At 39.5% G+C, this 7,401-nt stretch overlaps 1 pseudogene; it reads left to right on the forward strand.

Moving 5' to 3' along the window:
- Window positions 1-7,401, forward strand: part of LOC107570808 (teneurin-2-like) — a 99,598-nt pseudogene that overhangs the window by 26,533 nt on the left and 65,664 nt on the right.

The following is a 7,401-nucleotide window of genomic DNA, read 5'->3' on the forward strand; positions in this document are numbered from 1 at the left end:
CCGGCAGGATGTACCTGATGGCCTCAGTCTGCTTTGGTCAGCGGAGAACTGCTGGGCAAGATCTCCACCGTGTCGCCGAAAAGGCCGGCTTGGGACACGGGGGCATTCAAGAATCGTGTCTTGTCCGTCTCGTGCATGTCAGCCAGTCACAGCCAGAAATGGCGCTCCTGGACCACCATAGTAGACATTGCATGACCCAGAGTCCGCGCCGTAACCTTCGTCGCTCGTAGCACGAGGTCCACCGCGGTGCGGAGTTCTCTGCGAACTTACGGGTCGTGACCACCCTCGTGCAAGTCCCTCAGTGCCTTGGCCTGGTGCACTTGCAATCACGCCGTAGCGTGTAAGGCGGAGGCAGCTTCTCCACAGGTCGTATAAGCATCGCTGGCCAGTCGAGTACCTACAGACCCGAGAGGGGAGGCACGGTTCTCCCTGCTGGTTAGAGGTGGTATTAGGACACAACTGCATCGCAACCGACCTCTCCACCGGGGGGACCCTTGTAACCCTCTAGCTGCCCCACCATCGAGGGTGGTGAGGGAGGAGCAACCAGCAGATCGGTTTCCGGCAGTAAAAGGTGCCATCCATGACCTGTTGAGTTCCTCATGCACCTCCGGGAAGAAAGGCACCGAGGCGGGGCGCTGAGAACCAGTCGTGCAACCTTGAGGGCTCGGGACACGGCGGAAGTCTCCACTCAAGCCCTACCCCTACGGCGGCCCGGGAAAGCATAGCCATTATTTCTGGATCCAATTCAGGCATTGCTACAGTCCCAGTGGAGAGCAGCGCAGCCAAATCTTCCTCTCCAGAAAGCTCTGGCTCACCCTCTGATGCAGCAATCGACATCTGGTCGTTGGGAGGAGCGCCAAAGGATACGACTGGTACGCTCGTTGTATAGGACCCAGCACATTCCATTGGCAGCTCAACTGGCTGCGGAGTGCCTCAGACCGCCCGCGCTACTGCCTGAAGTAGCCCCCCCTGTCTGCCGCCATGAGGAGAACTAGATCAAGGCAGAGGCAACGGAACTCTTCCCCTTGAAGAAACGGAGCTTGGCCCGCGACTTCCCACAATGAGAAGATGACTCATCCACAAACGCCACCTCAGCGTGCTACATGCCCAGGCACGTGAGGCATCGATAGTGACCATCACCCAGCGCCAGGTAACGACCGCATCCAGAAACGCCCGGGTGATACGTTGTCTATAGCAAGACCCACATCGTCTTTACAAAGATGTAACGTCAAGTTTGCCACGCAACATTGTCTTTAAAAAGACGCACCCGAAATTGCTCTTTTAGGGAAAAAGCTCTTTTAGCGTGCTGAGGCGCACAGGGGAGATGATAATCTGCAACACAAACGGGGTAGTGCAGCCTGATGTGTGCAACCCACTCAACACGGGAAACCATCACCGCTGAAGCGCCGTACCGCCAACACGAAGAGCTCTCCAAGAGCGCGCTGAACTCGTTCAGTCTTCTTCTCTCAGTAGCGTAGTCAAGAGCAGAACGATGTGATCGCTCGGCTCCGAATTGAAAAGCTGAATATGCGCTGCATCTGCTGCCTACTTATACTCACGCTGTGATCAGCGGCAGCTGGATGCAATAATCGCATGCCCTCCATGCCACGCCGAATTGAGGCAGTAATTAAAGCAAAAGGAGCCCCTACCAAGTATTGAGTACATGTACAGTAAATTAACGTACTTTCCAGAAGGCCAACAATTCACTAAAAAAAAATTTTTTATTGGTCTTATGAAGTATTTTAATTGGTTGAGATAGTGAATTGGTGGGTTTTTGTTAAATGTGAGCCAAAATCATCACAATTAAAAGAACCAAAGACTTAAACTACTTCAGTCTGTGTGCATTGAATTTTATTTATTTAACGAGTTGAATTACTGAAATAAATGAACTTTTCCATGACATTCTAATTTATTGAGATGCACCTGTATATTATATATCACCTGTATATTAAACTGGAATAGGAGAAAATATTTAAATATGACACACTTCAGCTTTAAATCCTAGAACTAAGATGAAGAGGAAGGAAAGGCCAGCTGGTGTCCTGCACTGAGCTATTTTTGTCCATTCTGAATCCTCAGTTCTTCAATAGCTCAGGAGGGAGACTCTCTCTGCATGCAGATCTGACTTTTTCTGAGAATAAAACCGCTTCATATGTCAAGACAGTGTATTGTAGGAAATAAGGATGGGTGGCATGACCGTGTGTCATTTGGTATTTTGCGATTTTGCTATACAGTTTGTATTGCGTTGTGGTTCTTACAGTCCTTGAAAAATCGGGTAACTTTAAAAGTGTGAGTCACGTAATTTTTCTAAATTATGGTCAGTTTTAAATATTATTTATATTATATTTATATTATTTCTTGAAATACTCTTAGTGAGTTTGTTCTGTTAAAAAACTAAAGAAACCTTATCTAGTCATCACAAACAATTAAAAAAATATGGGGAAAATATTATTGAAATTAATTGGTCAGAAAGTGTGGGAACCCAGCTGCAGTAGATGTATCAGTGGGAATGATGTTACACTTAACATGTGAAAGCTTGAGAAGTTGTTATCAAAGGGTATTGATGAGCACAACGTCAGTATAGTTGTTGTCACTTGCCAAACTGATGTAAGTCATGTGTGTATGTTTTTGTGTGTTGTCTATATTAATAAGCCCATGAGGCTTATCCAGTCACAATTTATCATAATTTTATAATTTTGTTTTGCACTGATGCCAGACTGGTCATTCAAAATAATTTTACTTTTTGATTTGTGTCCATTGAATTCCAAATATAAAAAGAAATGTAATTAAATGAGATGATGTTCCTGTAAAAATAAATAAATACAAATAAAAAATGAACAGAAGAATTACCACATGGTTATTAAACACTACCATTCAAAGGTTTGGGTCGGTAAGATTTTTTTATTGTTTTTGACATTTTGACATCTTATCCTCACCAAGGCTAGATTTATTTGATCAAAATACAGTACATGTCTTAATATTATCAACACTGAAACCATTGTGTGGCTTAATATTTTTGTGGAAACTAATATTATTTTGGATTCTTTGATGAATAGGAAGTTCAAAAGAACAGCATTTATTTAAAAAATATAAATATTGTGTAACATTATAAACTGTCACAATAGATCAGTTTAATACATCCTTTCTAAATAAAAGAAAACCTTACTGACCACAAACTTTAGAGTGGTAGTGTATAAACCATTATTGGTTGAATTTCCAAGAAAATACATTACACTCTTATCATGATATATTGTAAAATTTGGTTGTACCAAAATATGGCATTGCTTTTGGCTCAGCTCTGAAGGCAGTTTGTGCCGTAACTTCGAGGCCTGCCGACTTCCAAATGCATTGCAGTTGCACATTTTTATGTTTTTTTTTTTTTAATTAGTTGCAGATATTTTTGTATATTAGTTCTGTGTTCACATGTTCTGTGTTCATACCTTCGAATGACAGTGTGAACATGTTGTTGACAAGGTTCCCATACTCCCACTCAGTGAAGATCTGAAATATTGTTGGTTGTCATATACTGTCTAGCGACAGAAATAAAAAAACGGCGGTTGGTGCATGAAGAATTAGTCTGAGGATGGATGAACGACAGAAGGTGGTTGGCCACCAATCATGACACCTCATTGCTCTCTCCTTTTCTTTCTCTTTCTGTAAACACTCCACTCTATTGCACAGAGCTCAATTACCCCCGCTCTGTCTCCAGGCTCCTCCTGCCACATTTAGATTGTGTCTTTTATCATTCCAAATTGACATTTATGCTTTTACTCCTATTGTTTTTCCACCGTTCCCACCGCTCATGTTGGGCAATTTATTTTAATCCCTGTCATGGCATGGCCTATAGCCTAGCAAAGCTTGGCTACAGTAATTTCACCATTGCCATGCGCTGGAAACAAGAAGCTGCCATGCAGAGCTGTTGTCCCACGTCTCTGCCTCCATTCCTCCGCCTGTCTCACCAGCACCAGCTCATTTCTTCTGGCCCGTTGCTCTCTCTTGCGTCTGTCTTTCTGTTCTTTTTTTTACACTCTTTTTACTAATGATCTTGCTCAAGTTAAAGCTGATGTAATTTTTTCAACTTACTGTATAGTCAAATATAAATAAAAATATAATAAATAATATAAAATATAAATTAAATATAATAAATAATTAGAAATAGTAATAACAAAATAAATTAAATTAATAAATACATTAATAATAATAATAATAATAAATACATTGCAAATAAATAAAAAATAAATACAACAAAATAAACTGTCAGACCAGTTGCAGACAATTATATTGTTACAATATAATTAGCAGATTATGTAGGTATTTCTTTTGTTCCTGGTTCTGTAAAAGTAACTGAAACTAGCTAGATATAATCTGTGTATGTGTGTGTGTTTGGGGGCGGGGCAAGAGACACACCTATTAACACAATATTATTCCACTTGATTTCCGCATATACTCTCTCTTGTGTAGCCAGACAGAGGAAGCCAAATAAATTATATTTTCCCCTATATCTTTGTAACAGTTTCTCATTGATATGCCTTGAATGTAAATGTGTCTTTGTGCTGTTGTTTTTTTTTTAGAACAGGCTGGCAGGAAGTTTCGATTTAGGCGAATAGGCCTTTTCTGAACCCACATAGTGTCGCTTTCCCTGTTGCTTGTCGCATATTTTGTCTGCCTCCGCTACTCGCTCACTGAATCAAAACTCAATTATTCATAAACACTGCTAAATGGTGATGAACGGAAAGCTGAGGGAGAAAGAGAAACAGCCTTGTGAAAAGAGAAAGTGATGGAGGCTGGTGGGAAATAAATGAATGTCTGTAATGGAGGACAGAATAGCTTCACAGCTGTTTCGTGTCCCAATAAATCGAGCATTATGAAGCACGTGTTGTAAGCGGAAGTTTTGAGAGGGAACGAGCTGAAGGAGAGCGGAATCTGTGACATTGTGTCATGAAAGAGTTTCTTTCCCTGCGCAAAATAAAGCTCTTTAAGTTAATTTTACAGAACTCAATCATAAACCACACCAGGGTGACATTTTGTTATTGCCTGTATTGCAAGAGAAGAAGCACCACTTTGGCTGTCTTTGTCCTAGTTTTTTGAGATTAAGATACTGAATGTCCTTCTCTTGTGGCTTGTGCAATTTTTCTATTATTATTATTATTTTTTTACCCTCTAGGGTTGACTGATATATTGATGAAAAAAAAAAAAAATAATAATTAAAATAATAATAATAATTGGCACTTATAGGAACTATTGTTATTGGCAAAAATCAGTGATGATAGTGATCAGTGATGCACTTGATGGTTTTACTGTATAACAACAATAAAAAAGCACAAACACAACACACACCTTTTGACTGTATTTTTATATTTTACATAAAACATAAACATGGTAAATGATATGAATCTCAATCATGAGCATGGTATAACTTAGATATTAGGGCACATGGATATATAATATACACAATGCTATCTAAAATAATTTTTAAAAGTTTTTATTTTAATTCTATAAATTTTTTCTCTCTCCGTTTCTTGTGAATTATTCATCGTCATACGTCATATGACAATAAAATGAAAAAAAAAAATGTTAGTGTGTCAATAGTGATAAAGCATAGCTATTTTTTATTAAATTTTTACAAAACATCTTCATGGTTAAGTCATTATCCAGAACTATTTTTAGTCATATTATTAATTTTAAAAACAGATTAACCTGTTTTCTGCCTATTTCTCCTTCTTAGTTATAGTTATTGGCAAAATCCACAGTTGGTTGACATCTAGTCCACTCATTTATGTTCAATTAAGTTGTCATAACATCCGTCGGAGGAATGTTCCAGACAGCAAATTCATAGCTACACACCCTGGCAATCAATATCTCTTTCCACAGGCGTCTTAAACGACCTCCTGTCTTTTACCTCTTGCTTGGGTAAGATGTGTACATTACAGTGAGAAATTTTGTATTTAGGCTCTTTCACGTAACTGTGCGCTAATAACAGTAGTCGCCTGTAATCTAATCTCTGCATTACTGTACTGACTTTAGCTCCGTTCTCCGGCTGTGTGCTCCACATCCTGTATAATGGAAGCACAGGAGCGACCCATTGTCCCTCTGTGATTCCAGCGCTTCACACTGAGACCCCTGGCATGCCGTTCTCACATGCGAGCAAGAAGAGAATCCCACAAGCGCCATCCTTTATTTGCCCATTGAAGGCCACTGTCACAGCAGCTCATTCAGAAGGCGCTTCTTCTGCGCTTGTCGCATCAGTTTTGGCCGACTACGCCAGGTCCCTTTGAAAAAACAAGGAAAGACGCTTCGGTCATGGCAGCGCTTTAAACCCTTAAAAGCACAAGTTCCTTCCTGCCTTTGTTCCAGTATATGGAAAGTGGCCAGCTTGGTTTTGATGGGCATGTCATTGGGCGATAATCCAGTGTTTTGAGCACCATTGTTGGAGCCGAAGAGTTCCTCCAGAGTTCCTCTGGTGCTGTAAACTGAGAGAGCAGGGCTTTGTGCCCGGCTGGGTTTTGTCGCGCTCTGTTTTTAGAGTGCTCTGACACACTGCATGTAGAGAGATTACACAGCCCTGGCCCTCAGACCGTAGCCGATCTCCCGTTGGTCTAAAATCCTCTTTCATCTCAGAACCTCTTCTTAAGGGACACAAAGGCACTTTTGATTCCCTTGCTTTCCCCTCTTTTCACAGGTTCCTGGAAGAATTTGCTTCCGTTTGACCTCATGCTCCATTGTTGGGAGGTGCGGCATAGGTTGTGAAACACGCATTATCATAATCACTGTGTTATTTGCAACCGTTACGTTGAAGAAAAACAAATAAAGGTTGAATATATGACAGTAATAAACCCAGGACTTTGTGGTAGTTCATGTGGATAATTGAATTTTTATGTTACACTCTCAGGAACATAGACACATCTGTTAAACCTCTAGACACGTTTGAATACAATATTTGTTCAGAAACCGTCAGGTGGGGCAAAGATTTTTGGTTATTATTTGCTGTAAAAAAAATACTACCTTCCTGTGTATCTCAGTTGTTAACATGCTGAGAAGATCGCACGATAAAACACTACATGCTGTCATTAAAAGTTTACAAAATGAACACTTTTACATGTTGAAATTATAAAACACTGCACTAGGCTATTTCTCTTATAATTGCAATTTTTCTAAATTATGAAGGTTTATTATATGATATTATATTATATATTATTATATATTATGAATGTATATATTATAATATAATATTTTTATATTTTTTTTATAAAATATAGTTTTAAATACGATATTGATTATTTTCACCTGTTTCTTGAAAATAAACTTTAATGTAATACAATACAGCTGTTTGATGACTTTTCAACATCATCAAACAATTATATATACAGTTATATATATATATATATATATATATATATATAT

This window comes from Sinocyclocheilus grahami, unplaced genomic scaffold (assembly GCF_001515645.1).
Source record: "Sinocyclocheilus grahami isolate Dianchi unplaced genomic scaffold, SAMN03320097.WGS_v1.1 scaffold1508.1, whole genome shotgun sequence".
In the NCBI taxonomy this organism is placed as follows: domain Eukaryota; kingdom Metazoa; phylum Chordata; class Actinopteri; order Cypriniformes; family Cyprinidae; genus Sinocyclocheilus; species Sinocyclocheilus grahami.